Source organism: Triticum dicoccoides, chromosome 5A (genome assembly GCF_002162155.2).
Source record: "Triticum dicoccoides isolate Atlit2015 ecotype Zavitan chromosome 5A, WEW_v2.0, whole genome shotgun sequence".
NCBI lineage: Eukaryota > Viridiplantae > Streptophyta > Magnoliopsida > Poales > Poaceae > Triticum > Triticum dicoccoides.
In genome coordinates this window covers 166,789,645-166,814,586 of record NC_041388.1, presented here as the reverse complement: position 1 = coordinate 166,814,586, position 24,942 = coordinate 166,789,645, and the positions used below count along the sequence as shown (strand labels likewise).

General features: G+C 46.6%; 1 long non-coding RNA gene across 3 annotated transcripts; it reads right to left on the bottom strand.

Moving 5' to 3' along the window:
• Positions 1–306: 306 nt before the first annotated feature.
• Positions 307–4,083, bottom strand: LOC119300651. 3 transcript variants are annotated; one of them, XR_005146543.1, is made up of 5 exons: positions 3,294–4,083; positions 2,355–2,544; positions 1,748–1,979; positions 1,394–1,488; positions 307–904 (listed from the first exon to the last, which is right to left on the bottom strand). It is a non-coding gene; the product is annotated as an uncharacterized LOC119300651 (long non-coding RNA). The 3 variants fall into 3 exon arrangements; XR_005146542.1 differs by having other exon boundaries at positions 1,748–2,668; XR_005146541.1 differs by having other exon boundaries at positions 1,748–2,544.
• Between the last annotated feature and the right edge of the window lie 20,859 nt (positions 4,084–24,942).

Sequence of the window (24,942 nt, the reverse complement as noted above, 5' to 3'; positions counted from 1 at the left end):
TCTTACCCCCTTCACATAATAGGTAAGAAGGTAAGAGTTAATCACGGACCATGTTAAAACTGCTCTTTAGTTTTTGTGACACCTTCTCAACCCGATAAGAGTTCCATTGATAAGCTGATCTATGGGTTCAATACCCATAAATGTCAAGAGAAAAAGATCATGTGATGCATCTCTGCTAAGTCTTCAGAAGGTTGTGGAGCTCTAAATTTCTCTCGAATAGCCGCAACAGAAAAGAATAAACCATACCATACTCAAGTTGACTGGTGCAAAGCTCGTTATAAAACAGAAACTTCAAAGGCCATATCAGGTAATATGTTGATAGGATTTAGAAAACAATGGCTGGGAAAACAAAAATATTTCGTAGTACAGAACAAGCCAACAAAAACATTTCAACACTAAAGTAAAACTGCAGCAAGCACAATGGTTACACTACACTGTTTAGATACCTAATTGCTAATTTAGGTTATGTGGCTGATGGAACCAAACAATATATAAAGAATCTATTTTCAAGTACTCCCTCTGTAAACGGTCCAGTCCTATGAGGACATTACACATCAGTCAGAGTTCCATGGAGACGGTCTCCTTTCCTATACCTAACCTATGTATATATGCCTCCATGGAGATGGACGAAGACGACACGACCCACATCACGACAACATAGTTCTAGTTTCCTTGGTCCATCCCCTTGCTTCTCTTCAGGTCTCTACCTTGGTGTTGTCATGCTACTCCTGCATTCCAATCTAACATTTAGCTAATATAAACTCACTGCTCTCTGTACAAGAGAGCAGTAATAGGGTACAGAAGAAAAACTGGAACTTCACTTAATCACTGAAGTGTGTAAAGCCCAGCTCTGAATTTTCGGTTGCACCGCTCATCATCATCCATCTCAGAGAATAGGCAAAATCTACAACAATATGAATGGCCTTAGAATTAACTGTTGCGAGAATAAAGGATGTACATCTACAACTACAGCAGAATTAACTGTTACGAATTTTTTTTGCAGGAGTGAACATGAGCTTTGTAGTTCTATGTTTATTTTATGGAGCAGTACTGGCATTATTAAAAACAATCCTGTAGTATTATCATTTTTCCGAGCGCAGTATAAGTTATTTGAAATCGTGGAAAAGCAACCTGAAAATTGTCTGAAGGCATGAAGACCAGAATTCAGAGTAAACGGTTGTAAAATACCAAGAAGCACTTCATGGAATATATTTGATTACTCAGCATTAAACAACCAAACAAGAGTAGTAAAAAATGACCGAAGGATGATTTTAGCAGGCATTTTATGAAAATAATCTAGCCTCATTGTATTGAACACTGAAATGAATCATCAACTAAGATTTTTAAATTCCTGCTGAATTCCTTTGGGATTCAAATTTAGGGCAAAAGAAACCTTGCATTGTTCATCGAAGGGTAAAATTCTCGGGGCGTCTTGATTCTGGACCACTCAAATATCATGGAGGTTATACCATATCCATTTAGTAAAATCTATAACAAAAGAAATGTACGCATACATATCAGGATGAAATTCCTCATATAGATCATTATAACTAAGGCAACAAATAATATTTCAGGCTACTACCGTGTATGCTTTAATCATAGTATTTTTCACTGCAAATAATATTTGCTCTTTGTCAAAACATACGGGAATGTAAGGAAAAAGTCATACACAAGGGGAAGAGAAAAACGTCATGTAACATTCTTCAAGCCAAATAAACATTAGTAGAATCCTACAGGAGAGACTCACCATAAAATCGGGTCCATTCTTTGAATAACCACTTCATGCAAAATCCCTTACAATATATTCAGACCAATCTATCAACCAAAAAATTGTAGTGTTCTTCACCACTGAACTCTGATTCAAGAACTGAAGGGTATGTCAATTGCATATACTATCTTGCATGTTTTCATCTGTCTTTTCCCCTCCAAATGATAATTTTCTCCTTGCCAAAAGACACGAGAATGCAAGCAAAAAGGTCCTGGTGAGAGAAATGCATCCTGTTACAGCCTTACATGTGAAGCGAAATAAGCATTTTGTAGTAAGCATATATGGTAAACTACAATCTTCAGATAACCACATTGGGCAATCATTTACAATCAACTCAACCGACTAATCGGTCAATTCGACACCAGACAGTAAAGATAAACAAAAGTTACTAAAAACTTTTGAACCACAGATGCCTTGTACTTAATCCATATAATAAGACCCACGAGGTAATGCAGAACAAAAATAGTAGCTCTATATCTTAACCAAACCACAGTGCAAATATTTTCCACAAATATCACAGTGAGCAGGATAAGAACAACATGATAAAAATAGCAGCTCTGCATCTTAATCGGAAGTTCATCCCTACGTCGACTCCCTGTTCGCCGCCACCTCCTCCTGGATCTCATCGCCGGTAGCACACCGCAGTCGGCCAGCCAGCAATCAACACCAAATGCACGTTGGCGCCAAACAATGGACTTAAACCAGAAAGTTGGTCTGACATTACATCATCATGCAAATATATGCACTGGAGGGTGGGTACCCAGTAAAAGGACACCCTGAAAATGGAAATGCAATATGGTTAGCATTGAAACCCTCATTGCAAAAGAACCACCGGAAGGCCACAACTTTCTGGACAAAACTGGGTACTCCATTCCACTTGGAATGTACTGGCAGTATGGCCTGAATACACACAAATGAGTTATGTAAGACACAAAGGCAATCGTATTTTGTTGTGCAGCATCATTTACCTAGCACAAAACATTTTAAAAAGTGTGTTTCCGTCTTTCTGTTAGCACTTATTTACCAAATAGGAATGTAAAAGCTATATTTAAAATGGCAGGGTCTTAATAAAATACAATTAGATAGAGCAGCTTAGATGAATCAATAACATCCCTGCTTTTATGAATCCAATTCTTAGAACTCTTGGTATATTGCTATCTCTGTCCAGTCTAAATGTACGCTCGCAACATCATCTTGCGAAGTAAAAAATGATTGGATGCATTCTAAGTGCATAACATGATCTATGAAAACAATTTTACACAAAGCATATGAACCAACTTGAACTATTCAACCACCCATTGCCATTTTCTGAACTTAATCAAGAAAAGTGGCTACATATAGCTAAAATCAAAGAGAAACTATGAGGCTGCAGAAGAGCATCGTCTCCTCATGCCTCGTTTCCTGAGAAGAGGATAAAAGGGAAGGGTTTGCGAACACACAACCATGGCATGCCTCATCGATGAATCAGGGGCCAAGGGGAGGAGGCCGCACGGATAGAGTAAGAAAGAGATTGGGTGAAGCTCACTTCGGTGTTGGCAGCAGAAGCGGTCGCCGTCGCTCCTCGTGTGCGCATCTCCCCCAATCCGCGCCCCTGGCCTTGACCGCTGCGTCCGCTGCCTGCCGAGCCTGCCGCGCCCACTGCCCGCCGAGCCTGCTGCACCATGTGTGGCGCTCATAGACGCTAGCCGTCGCCGTGTATCAGTCATGGCACCATCGAGACGCTCGATTTCACCTTTTCCTCGTCTAAATTCCGACCGGAAGACCCTGTCGTTGCCATGGGGCCCAAGTGACGGAGATGGTCGGCTGTGAGGACGAAGGAGGGAGGAGGAGGGAGGGGCCGACGACGCGGGGAGGAGAGGAGGCGGCCGAGGCGAGACAGGAGAAGAGTCCAGCCGCCGCCGCCCCAGATGCTGGCTGCTGCTCCCCTGCTTTCCCCTCCTCCTCCGTCGTCGCCCCAGATGCCGAGTCCCGATCGAGGCCGCACTCCTCGGCTCGAGGTCCTCCGGCTGAGGCCGGATCGAGGCCGTGCTCGTCGAGGCCGGCCATGGGGCGGCCGCATCTGGGCCACCACGCGACATGACCCTCTTCCCTGTAGCCTCATCCCATCGCGACGGGTCGCCTACCCTCCTCCTTCACCTCACCATCGGCCGACTCGGTGTGGCGGTGGCAGGGATCTGGGAAGGAGGAGGGAGGAGGAAGAGAGGAATGGGGTGTGGCGGCTGTGAGAGGGGGAGGGAGGAGTGCGTGGCTTTGGATCGGGAGCTAGGGTTGGTGCGGTCGTGCCCAATGGGCTCCTCGCTCCAGCCCCAGCCCCCCCCCCCCAGGCAAGCCACGGGACACGCGACGCGGGGCGCGCGAGGAAAGGGCTCAACCGACCGAAAATGACCTGCTGCTGACCCAGCCACTGCAAGTGTGAAACCAGCCCACTTGTCATTGGGCACTAAAATGACTGTGAGGTGAAAAATGATTTAACTGCAAGTGAAGATCCAACGGTGCAACTGAGTTGGAGGGGCAGATCGAACGGCCAACGAGGCCCCAATCGAGAGAGCCTTGTGGAGGTGAGTTGGCTAGCTTTTTTATAGTTTTAAATTAAGTTCATAGAACAGATTAACGCATTAAGTAAGATGGCATGATGCAATGGGATAAATTCAAGCAATATGATGAAAACTCCATCTTGTTATCCTCGATGGCAACAATACAATACGTGTCGGTTCCCCTTCTGTCACTAGGATCGAGCACCACAAGATTGAACCCAAAGCTAAGCACTTCTCCTATTGCAAGAAAAACCAATCTAGTTGGCCAAACCAAACCGACAGTTCGAAGAGACTTGCAAAGATATCAAATCATGCATATAAGAATTCAAAGGAGATTCAAATAATATTCATAGATAAGCTGATCATAAATCCACAATTCAGCAGATCTCGGCAAACACACCGCAAAAAAGTATTACATCGAATAGATCTCCAAGAACATCGAGGAGAACATGGTATTGAGAATAAAAGAGAGAGAAGAAGCCATCTAGCTACTAGCTATGGACCCATAGGTCTGTGGTAAACTACTCACGCTTTATCGGAGAGGCAATGGTGTTCATGTAGAAGCCCTCCGTGAACGAATCCCCCTTCGGCAGGGCGCCGGAAAATGCCCCTAGATGGGATCTCACGGGTACAGAAGGTTGCGGCGATGCAAAAGTGGTTTCGTGGCTCCCCTGAAAGGTTTTGGGATATTTGAGAATATATAGGTGGAAGAAATTGGTCGGTGGAGTCACGAGGGGCCCACAAGGGTGGGGGCGCGTCCTCCGACCTTGTGGCCACCTCGTGGCTTTCCTGACGTGCACTCCAAGCCCTCTGGATGTCTTCTGGTCCAAGAAAAATCATCGCGAAAGTTTCATTCCATTTGGACTCTGTTTGGTATTCCTTTTCTGCGAAACTCTAAAACAAGGAAAAAACAGGAACTAGCACTGGGCTCTAGGTTAATAGGTTAGTTCCAAAATTAATGTAAAATAGCATATTAATGCATATAAAACATCCAAAACAGATAATATAATAGCATGGAACAATAAAAAATTATAGACATGTTGGATACGTATCAGGCATCCCCAAGCTTAATTCCTGCTCGTCCTCGAGTAGGTAAATGATAAAAACAAAAATTTTGATGTGGAATGCTACCTAACATATTTATCCATGTAATTCTCTTTACTATGGCATGAATGTGCAGATCCGTATGATTCAAAACAAAAGTTTAATATTGACATAAAAACAATAATACTTCAAGCATATTAACAAAATAATTATGTCTTCTCAAAATAACATGGCCAAAGAAAGCTTATCCCTACAAAATCATATAGTCTCGCTATGCTCCATCTTCATCACACAAAATATTCAAATCATGCACAACCCCGATGACAAGCCAACCAATTGTTTCGTACTTTTGATGTTCTCAATTTTTTTCAACTTTCACTCAATACATGAGCGTGAGCCATGGACATAGCACTATAGGAGAAATAAAAGGTGGTTGTGGAGAAGACAAAAAAGAAGGAGATAGTCTCACATCAACTAGGCGTATCAACGGGCTATGGAGATGCCCATCAATAGATATCAATGTGAGTGAGTAGGGATTGCCATGCAACGGATGCACTAGAGCTATAAGTTTATGAAAGCTCAAAAAGAAAACTAAGTGGGTGTGCATCCAACTTTCTTGCTCATGAAGACCTGGGGAATTTTGAGAAAGCCCATCATTGGGATATACAAGCCAAGTTCTATAATGAAAAATTCCCACTAGTATATGAAAGTGACAATATAGGAGAGTCTCTATCATGAAGATCATGGTGCTACTTTGAAGCACAAGTGTGGCAAAAGGATAGTAACATTGCCCCTTCTCTCTTTTCTCATTTTGTTGGCCTTCTCTTTTTTTATTCCCTCACATGGGAAAATGCTCTAATAATGAAGATCATCACACTTTTATTTACTTACAACTCAAAAATTACAACTCGATTGAGGGAGTCCTGGATTATGGGGGTCTCCGGACAGCCGGACTATATCCCTTGGTCGGACTGTTGGACTATGAAGATACAAGATTGAAGACTTTGTCCCGTGTCCGGATGGGACTCTACTTGGCGTGGAAGGCAAGCTAGGCAGTACGGATATGGATATCTCCTCATTTGTAACCGACCTTGTGTAACCCTAGCCCCCTCCGGTGTCTATATAAACCGGAGGGTTTTAGTCCGTAGGACAACATACAATCATACCATAGGCTAGCTTCTAGGGTTTATCCTCTCCGATCTCGTGGTAGATCAACTCTTGTAATACCCATATCATCAAGAATAAATCGAGCAGGACGAAGGGTTTTACCTCCATCAAGAGGGCCCGAACCTGGGTAAAACATTGTATCCCCTGCCTCCTGTTACCATCCGCCTTAGACGCACAGTTCGGGACCCCCTACCCGAGATCCGCCGGTTTTGACACCGACATTGGTGCTTTCATTGAGAGTTCCTCTGTGTCGTCGCCGTTAGGCTTGATGGCTCCTACTATCGATAGCGATGCAGTCCAGGGTGAGACTTTTCTCCCCGAACAGATCTTTGTGTTCGGCGGCTTCGCACTGCGGGCCAACTCGCTTGGCCATCTGGAGCAGATCGAAAATTACACCCCTGGCCACCAGGTCAGGTTTGGAAGGTTAAACTACACGGCCGATATCCGCGGAGACTTGATCTTCGACGGATTCGAGCCCCTGCCTTGTGCGCCACGCGGTCATGATGAGTGCGATTTAGCTCTGCCATCGGACAGTGTTCAAGAAATCGCACCGGCAGCCGCTTCGACCCTTAATTCGGAGCCAGTTGCGCCTCCCATGGACGGGTGGATAGACCCCACCACGGAGGCCGTATCCTCAGCGGCGATCGAGCCGAATATCGACCTTACCCTTCACGAGAGCTGTGTTACTAAACTATCGGATCCTTCTCCGGCCATGGACTCCGAATCGTCTGCGCCCGTTCCTATCGAATCCGATTGGGCGCCGATTATGGAGTTTACCTCCGCGGATATTTTTCAGCACTCGTCCTTCGGCGATATACTGAACTCATTAAGGTCTCTCTCCTTGTCAGGAGGATCCTGGCCGAACTATGTCTGGCAGGATTAGGATGTGGATGACGAAGAAATTCGCCGCCCACCCACCACCCACTTAGTAGCCACTGTCGACGACTTAACCGACATGCTCATTTCGACTCCGAAGACATCGACGGTATATGGACGACGATGCGGGAGACGAAGAGGAACCACTGCACACAGGGCACTGGACAACCACCTCATCATACGATATATACATGGTGGACACGCCCAAAGAAGGCAATGGCGACGAGACAATGGAGGATGACCCCTCCAAGAAGCAACCCAAGCGTCGGCGTCGGCGCCGCCGCTCTAAGTCCCGCCAAGGCAAAAGTGGTGATACGGACACAGGAGATAATAGCACTCCAGACAGTGCCGAAGACGGCAACAATCCCCTCCAGCAAGATTGAAGGCAGGAGGATGGAGAAGCCAGCCCTCCTGTGAGAGCGGCAGATGGAGAGGTGGAAGATGATAATTACATGCCTCCCTCCGAAGATGAGGCAAGCCTCGACGATGACGAATTCGTCGTGCTAGAGGATCTCTTCAAACAAGAGCGCTTCAAGCGCCGGCTTATAGCCACGGCAAATAGCCTTAAGAAAAAGCAGCAGCAGCTTCAAGCTGATCAAAATCTGCTAGCTGACAGATGGAATAAAGTCCTGGCGGCCGAGGAGTATAAACTCGAACGCCCCTCAAAGAGTTACCCAAAGTGCAGGTTGCTACCCCGACTGGAGGAGGAAGCACAGAAACCTACATCCCTGGCGTATGACGCGGCTGATCGGCCACCTCGTGGCCGCGACAGAGAAACATTCCAGCCAAAAGCTCAGCCCGCACCCCGGCGCCATTCAAATAAAAAGGCATGGGGAAATATGCCAGACCTGTGAAACGTATTGGAGGACAAAGCAAAACATGCAAGATTGATCTACGGATCACGAGGGCGCCCCACTATACGAGACGATAATCATCACGCCGGATACAGTAAAAGTAAGTCCGGCCGGGCCGAACACAGCAGGCAAGACTCATTTGAGCTGCGTCGCGATATAGCCCAGTACAGAGGCACCGCACACCCCTTATGCTTCACAGACGAAGTAATGGATCATCAAATTCCAGAGGGTTTCAAACCCGTAAATATAGAATCATACGATGGCACAACAGATCCTGCGGTATGGATCGAGGATTTCCTCCTGCACATCCACATGGCCCGCGGTGATGACCTACACGCCATCAAATACCTCCCACTCAAACTTAAAGGACCATCTCGGCATTGGCTCAACAGCTTGCCAGCAGAGTCCATTGGCTGTTGGGAAGATCTGGAAGCCGCATTCCTCGACAACTTCCAGGGCACTTATGTGCGACCACCAGATGCCGATGACTTGAGCCACATAATCCAGCAGCCAGAGGAATCGGCCAGGCAATTCTAGGCACGGTTCCTAAAAAAGAAAAATCAAATCGTCGACTGTCCGGATGCAGAGGCCCTAGCAGCTTTTAAGCACAACATCCGCGACGAATGGCTTGCCCGGCACCTTGGCCAGGAAAAGCCGATATCTATGGCAGCCCTCATGACGCTCATGACCCGCTTTTGTGCGGGAGAGGACAGCTGGTTGGCCCGCAGCAATAACATATCAAAGAACCATGGTACTTCGGATACCAAGGACGGCAACGGCAGGTCACGTCACAACAAACATAAAGCGCAGCATTAACAGCGACAATACCGAGGACACGGCAGTCAATGCCGGATTCAAAGGCTCTAAACCCGGTCAGCGGAAAAAGCCATTCAAAAGAAGCACTCCGGGCCCGTCCAGTTTGGATCGTATACTCGATTGCTCGTGTCAAATACACGGCACCCCCGGCAAGCCAGCCAACTACACCAACAGGGATTGTTGGGTGTTCAAGCAGGTCAGCAAGTTAAATGCCGAAAATAAAGATAAGGGGTCACATAGCGATGACAAGGAGGAGCCCCGGCAGCCGAACACCGGAGGACAGAAGAGGTTCCCACCACAAGTGCGGACGGTGAACATGATATACACAACCCACATCCCCAAAAGGGAGCGGAAGCGTGTGCTCAGGGACGTATACGCGTTGGAGCCAGTCACCCCAAAGTTCAACCCATGGTCCTCCTGTCCGATCACCTTCGATCGCAGGGACCACCCCACTAGTATCCGTCACGGCGGATTCGCCGCACTAGTCCTAGACCCAATCATTGACGGATTTCACCTCACTCGAGTCCTTATGGATGGCGGCAGCAGCCTGAACCTGCTTTATCAGGACACAGTGCGCAAAATGGGTATAGACCCCTCAAGGATCAAACCCACAAAAACGACCTTTAAAGGCGTCATACCAGGTGTAGAGGGCCATTGCACAGGCTCAGTCACACTGGAAGTGGTCTTCGGATCTCCGGATAACTTCCGAAGTGAAGAGTTAATCTTCGATATAGTCCCGTTCCGCAGTGGATACCATGCACTGCTCGGGCGAACCGCATTTGCGAGATTCAATGCGGTACCGCATTATGCATATCTCAAGCTCAAGATGCCAGGACCTCGGGGGTCATCACAATCAATGGAAACACAGAGCGCTCTCTCCGCATAAAGGAGCACACTGCGGCCCTCGCAGCGGAAGTGCAAAGCAGCCTCTTAAGGCAATCCACTAGTTCGGCGATCAAGGACCCGGACACCTTCAAGCGCGCCCGAAGTAACCGGCAACAGGACCGCCTGGCACGTTCCGAGCTCGCATAGCAATACGGCCCCCACCCCGGTCCCAGCCAAACGGAGAAATCCGTGCCATGCGTACATAATTACGCATTAAAAATACCATGGGCACAGGTGGGGAGGGGGGCACGACTACGACATGCTCTAAGACGCGGCTTAAACCGCACTAGGGGCTTCCCGCTTTGTTATTTTTCTCTTTCAGGACTTTAATCTCTGGAAACCCTGTCCGGCAGCATGATTGCGGAACACATGATGCAGCAACCAAGGAGGCAGAAAGCTACGTCACACTACGGAACTCCCAGGTGGATTACGATAACGAGTGAAATACTTGCCTTAATACTATTCCTCAGCTTTCCCTTGGAAGGGACATGTCAAATAGTCCTACTTTTTGCTTATCGCAGTACTTGTATCATTCTGCTTTAACGCACCTTTTTGAATAAACAATGCATAGCATTAAGACTATTATTGCATTCTTCCTTTTTATATGTATATATGTTCATTCATGACATCTAGCACCCGTACACTTTGGTATGGCCAATACGCTAGGGGCTTAAGCATACCCCATAATACGACGTGAGAAGTCCGAACACTTTCGACAGTGCGGCACCCCGAACTTATAGCATTATATGCATCAGCTCTGAATCATGTCTTGGGTCAATAGTTGGGTTTGCCCGGCTCCCATGTTTTGGTGCCTTACATTCCGCTATATCAGCTAAGGTAGCACTGGGAGAACTACTGCGATTGTGCCCCGGTTTTGCTAGGCTAAGCACCTCAGTAGAGAAAGCTAAAACTGACTGTCATGATAAGGCGAGAGACTGGTCGCTGTTCGAGAGGTTTTCGAGTCCCTAAAGACTTATGCCGCTTAGAGCAAGGAGTCGGCTCTGTCCGGATTAAGGCGTATATAGCGCCCCGAATTCGGCCTTCCGAATACTAGGGGCTTCGCCGAAATTTAAAATTATAGAATTCTATGGCTAAGTGAGAGTGATAACGCATTATAGTCCGATTGCCTTGTTCGTTGTGCTGAGCACCTCCCTCGAAGGACCCAAAAATGGGAACAAGAGTGCTCAGGTTTATCCCGAACACCCCAGCACTCGTGGCATGGGGGCAGAAGCCGATGACTAGACATCTCTCAGATTTGATAAACAGCCGAACAGAAGGTAATATTTTAAATTCAAACAAGCGTTGCATAGCGCATATGAAACAAGTTTTCATAATACAGGATCACACGAGCAAGTTTACTCAAATATTACATCTTTGGCACACTCGTCCGCTACAAGACGGGCACCCTTCAGGACACCTTCATAATACATCTCGGGGTTGCAATGCTCCTTGCCCTGCGGCGGCCCCTCCTTCACCAGCTTCACAGCGTCCATCTTGGCCCAGTGCACCTTCGCACGGGCGAAAGCCCAGCATGCACCTTCGATGCAGACGGATCGCTTGATGACTTCGAGCCGAGGGCAGGCATCCACAAGCCGCTTCACCAGGCCGAAGTAGCTATTGGAAAGGGCCTCGCCAGGCCACATCCGGACTATAAAGCCCTTCATGGCCTGTTCGGCCGCCTTGTGTAGCTCGACCAGTTGCTTCAGCTGGTCTCTCATAGGCATCGAGTGTTTGGTCCCAGTATACTGAGACCAGAACAGCTTCTCTATTGAGCTTCCCTCCTCGGCCTGGTAAAACATTGCGGCATCCAACACACTGCAGGGCAAATCTGCGAATGCTCCTGGAGAGCTCCGGACTCGGGTAAGTAACAAGTAATTTACTTTCACATGCTTGCTTTGCATATAGAATGCCTTACCCGCCGCTATCTTCCTCATCGCGTCAATCTCCTGGAGGGCCTTTTGGGCTTCAGCCTTGGCATTCTTCGCGCTCTCAAGGGCCACGGCAAGCTCAGACTCTCGCGTCTTCGAGTCAAGCTCCAACGCATCATGCTTTGTCACGAGAGCTTGGAGCTCTTGCTGCGCCTCGCCCACCCGAGCCTCTTGCCTTTCCCGCTCGGTGCGCTCCTTGGCCGCTTTGTTTTTGGCCTCGGACAGCGCTTGCTTCAGGGTCGCCACTTTGGTCGTGACCCCTGGCACATTCATGATGATCCTATCATTTTGCAATCGCATTTTCTTTATATATATATCTATAGACTAGGTATTACTTACCTTTGTTCTCCTCGAGCTGCCTCTTGGCAAGGCCGGGCTCTTTCTTGGACCCTTTGAGGTCCTGCTTCAGTATGGCGACCTCCGCAGTCAGTGCGGCAGAGGTCAGCAGCAAAGCCTGCATACGCATATAGACATACTTATATTAGACTCCTGCAGATATTAGTTGATCCTCTATTCGGCTTTTCTTTTTGAACACCAAACAGAGCATCAGGGGCTACTGTCTATGCAGTAATATTTTTCCTATATTTCAAATACTTACCTCAAAGCCTGTTAGAAGGTTGGCACAGGCTTCGGTCAGTCCGCTCTTGGCGGACTGAACCTTCTGGATCACCGCACTCATAATAGTGCGGTGCTCTTCGTTGATGGAAGCGCTGCGAAGCGCTCCCAGCAGATTGTCCGGTGCCTCTGGATGGACAGGGGTCACCGGCACAGGCGTCTTGCCCCTTTTGGAAGGAGGCCGCCTGCCCGAGTCCGGAACCACTGGAGGTTCCGTCGCGGTGTTCGGCTGAGGGCCGAACTCGGAGCCCTCGGGAGCCTTGCTCCCTCTACTCCCGGAGTCCGGAAGGTCGCCTTGAGGTGCCTCTAGGACTATCTTCCCTCGACTCGGTGCCTCTTGAGACAGTACCTCGGCGTTGTCTGTTGGGCAAGGGGAGGTGGCAATCGGAAGTGGATCGCTATCCATATCCGACAAGTCCAGGGAGCCGTCCGACGAGGATACGTCGATACGGGCTCGGGGCGGTCTGCATAATCATAATTCGGTGTTAGGAGAAGCAGTGCGACAAAGGAATGCTATGAGTTACTCTGGTATCCAAATACTTACGACTTTGCCAGGGGCTTGGCCCTGAGCAGCCACTCGTCTTCGCCTTCGGCGGCGGTGGTGGAACTGTCCGGAAGGAGAGTCCTTCCCTTGGACCCTTCGGCCCCCCCAGTTGCGACGGCCTTCCTTTTCTTGTCTCCCCCGACTGGAGGGGGAGCGTCTTCATCTTCCTCCTCGTCTTCGTGGGAGGAGTGCACCAAGGAGTCATCGGACGATGAGTCCGATACCACCTGGCGCCGGGAACTCTTTCGGGTTCCCTTGGCCTTCTTGGTCTTCTCCGGCACCTTGTAAGGAGCCGGAGTCAGCATCTTTGTCTGGAGAGCATCCGCAGTGTCTTCGGGCAGAGGGGCCGGACAGTTGATCCGCTCCGATGCCTCCACCCAGTCCTGTCAAAGGCATGGGAGCTCAGACCCTGCACGTGGTTAAGCAATGGGAAGTAAATATCCTACCAGATGTACAGAACTTACCGGATTTGCAGGGCACTTCGCGCTTAGCCTGCGGTCCTCGGTGAGAGAGGGAGGGACCTCGGCGCCCTTGAACAGCACCCTCCAGACGTCCTTATGTGTCATGTCAAAGAGCTCGCTGAGAATCTGGTGCCGGGCCGGGTCGAACTTCCATAAATTGAAATCCCGTTGTTGGCACGGGAGGATCCGGCGGAAGAGCATGACTTGGACTATGTTGATGAGCTTAAGCTTCTTGCTTGCCATATTCCGGATACATTTCTGGAGTCCGTCCAGCTCCACCGATGCACCCCAGGACAGGCCCTTCTCTTTCCAGGAGGTGAGCCGCGTGGGGATTCCGGATTGAAACTCGGGGGTTGCCGCCCAGTTGGCGTCGCACGGCTCAGTGATGTAGAACCAGGCCGATTGCCACCCCTTTATGGTCTCCACGAAGGAGCCCTCAAGCCATGTAACATTGGGCATCTTGCCCACCATGGCTCTGCCGCATTCCGCTTGCTGGCCTCCCACCACCTTCAGCTTGATATTGAAGGTCTTCAGCCACAGGCCAAAGTGGGGCCGGATGCGGAGGAAAGCCTCACACACGACGATGAACGCCGAAATGTTGAGGATAAAGTTCAGGGCCAGATCATGAAAGTCCAGCCCGTAGTAGAACATAAGACCACGGACGAATGGATGGAGGGGAAACCCCAGTCCACGGAGGAAGTGGTGGAGGAAGACTACCCTCTCGTGAGGTTCCGGGGTGGGGACGATCTGCCCCGCAGCGGGCAGCCGATACGCGGTATTCGCGGATAAGTATCCGGCTATGCGCAGCTTTTTGATGTGACCCTCCGTGACGGAGGAAGCCATCCACTTGCCTCCCGCTTCGGGCATGTTTGGAGAAGGTTGAGGAGAAGGATGTAGACTTGGGCGTTGGGGCTCGAGTGCGTGAGAATGGATGAGAAAGGAGGAAGAAGGTGTGGGTAGAAAAAGGTAAAACCTTATCCCTTTATAAGGGCGGAAGAAACTATGCGCCCCCACTAGCCTGGTTAAAATCTCTTATCCCCCAAGTGCCGTAATTGATGGCGCGGTTGGGTTACCCACGCCCGTATTGATGAGAATCCCGTAATAAGAGGGACACGATCTCTGCTTTGACAAGACGTGTCGAGAAACCGCCTCGCGTTATGTGCGGGGCTGGTTAAAGGAAAACGGTTCGAATAATCGCCGAGCCATGGCATGATGTCATGTTGCCAAAACGTGTCAGGAGATTAGATTTGTGGAAATATTCTTCTCTCTACGGTGGTATGTGGAACTTATTTTGCAGGGTCGGACACTATCCTTTCATTCAAACTCTTATGTGGTGTATCCAGAGGAGGAACTCGCCTTGCAATGCCGAAGACAACACTGCGCGCCGGACTCATCATCATTGAAGCCTGGTTCAGGGGCTACTGAGGGAGTCCTGGATTAGGGGGTCTCCGGACAGCCGGACTATATCCCTTGGCCGGACTGTTGGACTATGAAGATACAAGATTGAAGACTTCGTCCCGTGTCCGGATGGGACTCTACTTGGCGTGGAAGGCAAGCTAGGCAGTACGGATATGGATATCTCCTCCTTTGTAGCCGACCTTGTGTAACCCTAGCCCCCTCCGGTGTCTATATAACCCAGAGGGTTTTAGTCCATAGGACAACATACGATCATACCATAGGCTAGCTTCTAGGGTTTAGCCTCTCCGATCTCGTAGTAGATCAACTCTTGTAATACCCATATCATCAAGAATAAATCGAGCAGGACGTAGGGTTTTACCTCCATCAAGAGGGCCCGAACCTGGGTAAAACATTGTGTCCCCTGCCTCCTGTTACCATCCGCCTTAGACGCACAGTTCGGGACCCCCTACCCGAGATCCGCCGGTTTTGACACCGACATCGATACGAGAACAAAAATATGACTCTATGTGAATGCCTCCAACAGTGTACCGGTATGTGCAATGAATCAAGAGTGACATGTATAAAAAATGATGAACACCGGCTTTGCCACAAATATGATGTGAACTAGATGATCATGCATAGCAATATGACAATTATGGAGCGTGTCATAATAAATGGTCCGGTGGAAAGTTGCATGGCAATATTATCTTGGAATGGCTATGGAAATGCCATAATAGGTAGGTATGGTGACTATCTTGAGGAAGGTATATGGTGGGTTTATGGTATTGGCAGAAGTTGCACGACACAAGAGAGGCTAGCAGTGGCGGAAAGGTGAGAGTGCGTATAATCCATGGACTCAACATTAGTCATAAAGACCTCACATACTTATTGCAAAAATCTATTAGTCATGGAAACAAAGTACTATGCGCATGCTCCTAGGGGGGGTAGATTGGTAGGAAAAGACCATTGCCTGTCCCCGACCGCAACTCATAAGGAAGACAATCAAAAATATCTCATGCTCCAACTTCGTTACATAACGGTTCACCATACATGCATGCTACGGGACTCACAAGCCTTAACACAAGTATTTCTAAAATACACAACTACTTACTAGCATGACTCAAATATCACCATCTTCATATCTCAAAACAATCATAAGGAATCAAACTTCTCATAGTATTCAATGCACTTTATATGAAAGTTTTTATTATATCCCTCTTGGATGACTATCATATTAGGATTAATTTTATAACCGAATCAAATTACCATGCTATTTTCAAGACTCTCAAAATAATATAAGTGAAGTGCGAGAGTTCATCAATTTCTATAAAATAAAAACCACCGATGTGCTCTAAAAAGATATAAGTGAAGCACTTGAGCAAATTTGCCTAGCTCAAAAGATATAAGTGAAGCACATAGAGTATTCTAATAAATCACGATTCATCTGTGTCTCTCTCAAAAGGTCTATATAGCAAGGATGATTGTGGCAAACTAAAAATCAAAGACTCAAATCATACAAGACGCTCCAAGCAAAATACATATCATGTGGTGAATAAAAATATAGCCTCAAGTAAAGTTACCGATAAACGAAGAGGAAAGAGGGGCCAGGGCATCCACAAGCTTAGGCTCTTGGTTGTCCTTGCATATTACCTTTGGGTGCCTTGGGAATCCCCAAGCTTAGGCTCTTGCCACTCCTTATTCCATAGTCCATCAAATCCTTACCCAAAACTTGAAAACTTCACAATGCAAAACTCAACAGAAAATCTCGTAAGCTCCATTAGTATAAGAAAATAGAGCACCACTTTTGGTACTGTTGTGAACTCATTATTTATTATATTGGTGTAATATCTACTGTATTCCAACTTTTCCATGGTTCATACCCCCGATACTAGCCATAGGTTCATCAAAATAAGCAAACAACACGTGAATAACAGGATCTGTCAAAAACAGAACAGTCTGTAGCAATCTGGAGATTTCGAATACTTATGTAACTCCAAAAATCCTGCAAAATTAGGACAGCCTAAGAAATTTGTTTATTAATCTTCTTCAAAAAGAATCAGTAGTTTTATCGCGCTTCTACTAAAATGAAAATTAATCTCCTGGGCATAAAAGTTTCTGTTTTTCAGCAAGATCAAATCAACTATCACCGTAAGCTATCCCAAAGGTCTTACTTGGCACAAACACTAATTGAAACATAAAAACCACATCTAACCAGAGGCTATATAAATTATTTAATGCAAAACAGAACCTACAAAGCAAAAACAAAAATAAAGTTGGGTTGCCTCCCAACAAGCGCTATTATTTAACGCCCTTAGCTAGGCAAAAACATGAATAGATCTAGGTATTCTCGTCTTCAGTATGTAATTCTTTTCTCATCAAATCCTCCAAACCCCATCTAAGCAATTATATCCTTTCCTTTATTTCCCTCCTAGTGGATGAACTTAAATCATGGAAAGGACTTTGATTGGTAATTTTAACATTCATAACCCCATAGTCGGGATCATCACCGTATATATCATCATATAAGATAGGAAGCTCGTTTTTAAAAGGTTCCTTCATCATTTGTTCAACCAATCTCTATTAAATCCTACATAAATTCCCCTAGTTATCCAATCAAACTCCTCAAAAGTTTCAAGATACAAACACTAAGAGATCTCTGAATGGGGAACTCTTCTCCTAAGATTTTCACTATAAGATTGGTAATCCCTAGATTCCAAACTATGCATAGTTTCTTTATCATGAAGGATATCTATAATTGGAGGGTGTTCAACATCCTTTTTATAGAAAGCAAAAATATCCCTAGCTTCTTGTGTTATAAAATTGAATTCACGCACAAGGATAATAGTGGCAATCTTTTTAGCTATTCGATGATTAATATTAGGAAGTTCATAAAACACTTTTTGCAAGGCAGGATGAAGATGCATAAATTTTCTTTCCAATTTCTCAACAAGCATAACAATAGCATCTGCATAACAATTTGTCTCAAGAAGAATAGATCTTTTATTAATAGGCATGGATCCCGTACAATCAAAGAATTCTTGGATAACACTCTTCCCGATAACATTACCATCCCCCACACGAAAGATTTTTGTTTTGTAACTAGGCAGATTTTCAGCATGATCCCAAGAACAAGATTCTGGTTTTTCTTCAAGATTTTCAATGATAACCTCCCCAGTTTCAGACATGGTGGCAACTAGCAAACGAGAAAATGAGCAAGCAAAGAAGACCAACAGAAGAGGGGCGAAGAAAACGCAAATCTTTTTGAAAATCATTTTAGAAGTGGGGGAGAGGAAAACGAGAGGTGAATGGCAAATAATGTAATGCGAGGGATGAGAGTTTACCTTGGGTACTTGGTATGTCTCGGCTTGGCGTAGATCTTCCTGGCAACGGCGCCAGAAATTCTTCCTGCTACCTCTTGAGCTTGCTTTGGTTTTCCCTTGAAGAGGAAAGGGTGATGCAGCAAAGTAGAGTAAGTGTTTCCCTCACCTTTTGAGAACCAAGGTATCAATCCATTAGGAGATAACGCACAAGCCACCGAATACCTGCACAAACAAACACCAACTTGCACCCAACGCGATAAAGGGGTTGACAATCCCTTCACGGTTATTTGCAAAGTGAGATCTGATATAGATGGATAAACGGTAAAGTAATTTTTTGGTATTTTTGGTTTATGGAATGGAAAGTAAAAGATTGCAAAGAAAGTAAATAGGAAACTAAAATTGTAGATCGGGAACTTATATGATGGAAAGTAGACCCGGGGGCCATAGGTTTCACTAGAGGCTTCTCTCAAGATAGAAAATATTACAGTGGGTGAACAAATTACTGCCAAGCAATTGATAGAAAAGAGCAAGGTTATGACGATATCTAAGGCAATGATCATGAATATAGGCATCACGTCTGTATCAAGTAGACCGACTCATGCCTGCATCTACTACTATTACTCCACACATCGACCCACTGCACTTGCCGCAAGGTGGGGGTGAAAGCCCGGTGGCCCCTGGTGCCTCTAAACGCGCCCGGCTGCTCAGCCAGTGGAGCGACGCCCGCCATGAAAGCCGAACAGCAAGGGCGGGTATAGCAAACGAGGGGGTGAATCTTCGACGCACCCCTACCTGGCGCTCCAAATGTCGGATTCAGGGCTCCACGGACCCAAGAAAGATTTGAACTCTGGAGTGCGTGCGAAGAACTCAATCTTCCCATCCTACCAACTTGACGCTCTCACAGCCTAGCTCGATGAACGGGAGAGGAAAGAGACACGACAGTTTACCCAGGTTTGGGCCACCTTGTGGTGTAAGACCCTACTCCTGCTTTGTGGTGGATTAGCCTCGAGGTGGGCTGAGGATGAACTAGTATAGAGGAAGAACTACTTCAAGAGGTCTGTTCTTGTGTTGGGGTGAGCTGGTGGGGGATCGCATCGGGTCTCTCCCTCTATGGTGGTGGCTAACCTATATTTATAGTGGCCTTGGTCCTCTTCCCCCAAAATGAAGGCGGGTCCTATCCTGACAAAAGGTGGTCTTCGCCTGCAAAGCTTTTGGTCGTGACGTCGTGGTGGGCTCGGTGATGACCTCTGTCCTGCCGTCCTGGCTGTCTTGGTCGTGTAGCACAGGAATGGAAACCTTTGGATGATTCCTCGGGACTCCGTGCCTGCGCTTGCCTCCTTAGCACCAAAGAGGAAATCTGTTGTACTGCGCCCGTTGGCGCCCGCCTGGCCTTGGTCGTCATGGCTTGAGTCACCTTAACCTCATGAGGTGAGCGCCTGCATAGGAATCTCCGCTCCTCAGGAGCCAACCTAGGGTGGCCACTCCCTTCGGAGGTCTTGGCGTCGTCCACCTCGCAAGGCTTGGCCCCTCGCGAGGGTCTTGTCTTGTTGATGTTGGAGATGGGCCGTACCAGGATGTTGATGGAGCCATGCCATGGGCCGCAGGCAGGCAAGTCTGGGTTCCCTGCCCCCCAAAACGCCAACACGTATCATCACGGAAGTGTATTATTTTTGTAGTGTCCGTTGGTCCAATTAATTTTTGTTTTAGTGGTTTATATTTTGAATAATTAGTTACTCTTAGTGCTGTTGTAGATGATCTTGCATGTTGAATTCTTAGAGTTCTAAGTAGTTTGAATGCTTGATATGGCCTCTATGCATCCCTACGAGTACTTGCTACCAATCTTGTGAAGTTTTGTTAACAAATTTTTGTGACCCAAAATTTTCCAGAAAATTGTACGCAAATATGATGAACCTCTTTGGAAGGAGTTCTTCAAGGAGGTCCTCAGAGACATCTTCTAGTAGCAGCTCTGCTCGTTGGTCTTACGTTGAACCAAGTGAAAAATTCTATACGAGAAGCTGCCACCAAATCATGTTTATGGCCATGCAACGATTATATGGTGTGTGTGGGCATTAAAGAAGAATTTGAGCAATGTGTTCACAATGCCGAGCTCGGTCCCTACATTTCAGATAAGTGTGATCAACACCTCAACCTCACTGAATCATTTACTAAAGAATTTAAATTCCACCCTCGTGAGTCTATGGTGTGGTTTAAACTGTATGAAAATCCGTTTACCATTCCTTTAGAGAGATTTGCTTACCACTACAAAATTCCATTTTGGGGCTCGTTGGATGAACCAGCTAGACCCAAGTATGGAACATTCTTGACTAGCATCCGCTATGATCAAACTAGAGGAGTGAAACAGGGTAGAATAAAGAGCATTCACTTTCCCTCAATTCAATACTTTGCACTTTTTAATGGGAAATGCATTGTAGGCAAACAGGCTTGTAGTACACTTTGTGCTCTAGACTTGAGCCTCATATGCACCGCTCTCACCGATATCCAAAGTTATAACCTTGGAGCGATTGTTGCACGCAGGTTGCAACACAACACTAGTAGTGGATATTTTTATGGTGGAATTTATGCCATGCGCTTAGCAAGAGAGTTGGGTGTTTCACCTTGGCCTTATGACCCCATCCTACCCACGCAGTACTTGGACTTGGATGCTATGAAACGTCATAAGATCCTTAGTGGTGAAGCCCATAATTTTACTTATAGCCTATTGTTTAATAAAAAGTCCGTTGTGGACACATATTTGCCTGCACCTGCTCTCTTTGATGTTCACAGTAAGGGAAGATATTATGTTCTTGAGAGCAAGGCCCAAGCACATAACGCAACGGTTGTGGCTGCAGGGGGGCTGAGGCATCTGCACCTAGAGCCTCCGTGAGATATCACTCTGACCACTATGCAGGCTAATGACGGTGATTACCAAGTTAGGCCAAAAGCCTAAGCTTGGGGGTACGTATTTCCACCGACATTACATTCATGTTCAAACATTTCATTCAAGTTGTCGGTGTCCACACTCTTTCATTGTATTATTCATGTTAGATTTATTTTCTCGCCTTCTTCTTGTGTGTTTGAAAAACTTTGAGAAAATCCAAAAATATTTCCTGCTTCTTTTCGGTTTTTCTTCCTAGTTTAATTTGTTGTAGTACTACTAGCACAAATGCCCGTGCGTTGCAACGGGAAAAATCAGTTTATATTCAAGTTTATTTATAATAACATGTGCAAAAATACATTCGTTGTTCATGCAAATTTTAGTCAAATTTTTTTAAGATCCAAAATTATCGAAATAGGACATGCTAATCTTATAGAATATTTCTTTACCTACATCAACATACTTCTCCTTGAAAGAAATTAGGAACTCGGTAAAGTTTAGCCAATACCGGTCACAAAATTCGGAGAGAGATAGCATACGTTCGCAACAACTATTATATTTTTGGGCTTGTTCAAGTGGGGATATTTGGATATTTTCTAGATTTTGAAAATATTGTACTAAAATAGTGTTTGGGGCTCACCACGGTTCTTGTTAAAAACAAAGTCATATATGATATTTATTTTTTCGTTAACATTCTTAGTTCAACCGACAACTCAACATGGACATAGAAAAATCCCCAGCCCAGCAGGAAGCAGGCCTTGCATTAGAACTTCAACAACTGTGGTTTTGTCGGGCGTCAAAAGCTCCCAAAAAAATTCAAGTTTAGCCCCCTATGCCAAAGATACTACTGTGACCTTGTGGAGTTAGTCTGACTCTTTCTTTTTTTTGAATGACCACTCATATTTAGCTGGGCAAGCTCATCCCCAGGCTAGCACGGCCTCAACATGTATGTGCTTGATCTTGTCTTTCAGTAGGCTGCAACACGTTGGTGCGTGGCCTTATGCTACTTCATTCTTGCCTCATGCAGTCCACCCATGCGTGGCTGGTAGCGGCTCGAAGGTCCCACACCTCTTTGAGCACACAATCACACGATTTCCCCTCAATTCGCTTTCCTTATTTACTTTTTCAAAGGTGGCATGATTTTCCCCTCGATTATTTTCCATTTCTCGATTTCCTTTCCTTCCTTGAATTCTCCTTTCTTTATTTCTTGGGACAACTCCTTGATAACCAGGAAACTTAAAAATGTATATAAACTGGTTATATTGTGTGCAAGAAACCGAGGTGGGACTAAACAAAACCAACCTTTGTGTCTCTATTTAACACAAAAGTGATGTAGCTAGATGGTAGTACCATCTATGGATAGACCACATGTCATGCGTTTGAAACCCATGATGAAACACTTATTTTTTGCGTGGGCTTCCAATGTAGTTGGGCCGGCTTATAGCGCGCGGCAGGCCTGGTAGCTGGGCCAGCTTACAGCGCACGGTTCAGCCGTGTTTAATTTAACGGGCTGAGGCCCAGCCAAGCGATGGGTGAACAGACCAGAAGCCAAAAACAATCGATCGTGACGTACGATGGCACTCTTGACTTATGAGAAAAAGAAAGACGGACAGACGAAGATACGAAAAAACAGGACAAAACAAAATGGGACCAAACCAATAATACCTATTCCCTTTAATAGTAGGTATAGAATAAGAAAACCCCAAAAGATTTTGTTCTTCTTTTTTGCTTGTTGGGAGCTCTCCCGTGTAAATAGTTTTTCTCATTTTTGTTTTTCTCTCTTTAATTTGCCTTCTTCCAGAAAACCAAAAAACTCCAAAAATATTTTAGTGTGTTTTTATGTATTTCTTTTCTTTTTATTGAGTCGTATCGAGGAGAAGACCATGATGAAAATGTTGAGTGGCTATCATATGCATTATTGTTGATCTAATGAAGAGCCCATATTACTTTGTCTTCTCCTTTTGAATAAATTTTTTGCAAACTCCAGCTTAGTCCACGACACTCTTGCACTATTATTATTCTCATATCGTTCGGTCGTGCAAGTGAAAGGCAATAATGATGATATTTGATGAACTGGTTGTGGCAGAGAGAAACTGGTATGAACTCAACTTGTCCTGTTTTTGTAAATATGGTTAACCTAGTATCCATGATTCAGCCTATTATGATCAAACATGTTTGTCAGTGTTCTGGGAACGGGGGTCCCCAGACTTGCCTGCCTGCGGCCCATGGCGTGGCTTTGCTAGCAGGCCTGCATGGCCCATCTTCGTCAACAAGACATTCAAGACCCTCGCGAGAGGCCAAACCTCACGAGGTGGACGACACAAGACCTCCTCAGGAACGGCCTCACCAGGCTAGCTCGCGAGGGGTGGAGAGTTCAAGGCACGACAAACCTCGCAAGGTTCTAGTGACGCGAGCCATGACGATTGAGGGAGTCCTGGATTAGGGGGTCTCCGGACAGCCGGATTATATCCTTTGGCCGGACTGTTAGACTATCAAGATACAAGATTGAAGACTTCGTCTCATTCCCGGATGGGGCTCTACTTGGCGTGGAAGGCAAGCTAGGCAATACGGATATGTGTATCTCCTCCTTTGTAACCGACCTTGTGTAACCCTAGCCTCTCCGGTGTCTATATAAACCGGAGGGTTTTAGTCCGTAGCACAACATACAATCATACCATAGGCTAGCTTCTAGGGTTTAGCCTCTCTGATCTCGTGGTAGATCTACTCTTGTACTACCCATATCATCAATATTAATCAAGCAAGACGTAGGGTTTTACCTCCATCGAGAGGGCCCGAACCTGGGTAAAACATCGTGTCCCCTGCCTCCTGTTACCATCCGCCTTAGACGCACAGTTCGGGACCCCCTACCCGAGATCCGCCGGTTTTGACACCGACATTGGTGCTTTCATTGAGAGTTCCTCTGTGCCGTCGCCAGAAGGAAGGATGTCTCGTCTCGTCTTTAAAGACGGTACTACTGTTGGGGGAGCTTTGGCTGTCGGCCAAACTCTCCGGCTAGGCGGGTTCATCATGACCGCCTGTTCGGCCGTTGTGCCGACGATGACTTCCCGGGTCATCGAAAACAGCCTCCATGTCAAATCGGCACTCGCCGAGCAGATGGATCCAATGGAGCTCGCCTCCTTAAACGAGCTCTTGGATCGCATCGTCGCCTTGGGAGTCACTACGGACTATGATTGTATTGGGCTTAAACCCGATCAAAGGGAGATTAACTCTCCACCGGTCACCCATCATATTGCAGTAGTGGAGGAACAATGCGACGACCTTTCCTCTATCTTGAGGACCAACTATGTCCGGATTCCCGAGCTCTCCAAGCCGGACGCCCGTTCGCGGGAGGACAACATCCAATCCCTGAACTTAGAGTCAGGCAGCGGACCAGGATTATCGGGTAACACCCCGGAACCGGAACTTCCAAAATTGGAAACTCCTCGGCCCCTGGATCCCAGATCGGGTAAGGGTTCGGATTCAATTCCACCCACCCACCCAAACATAAGCGATCTTTCCCATATTAGGCAGGAGCCCTAGGAAATAGTACATCACTATTGGGCCATATTCCTCCTTGTGATGAACAAGGTTAAGGACTGTCGCGAGGAAGACGCAATCTTATTTTTCTGCAATAATTGCACGAACAAGGGAATCCCTAACGCCATAAATCGCCGTGAGATAACACGCTTCGCTGACTTGGCGTCCATAGTACGAAAGTACTGTGCGATGGAAAGTGCTTGGAAAACCGAAACAAACTTTTGGGATAATCCGGCCCTGAATACAAACCCAGTCCGAAATAAAAGGGTGCATCATCACAATACACCCAGGTCAACTACCAAAAAGCAAAAACCCTCTAC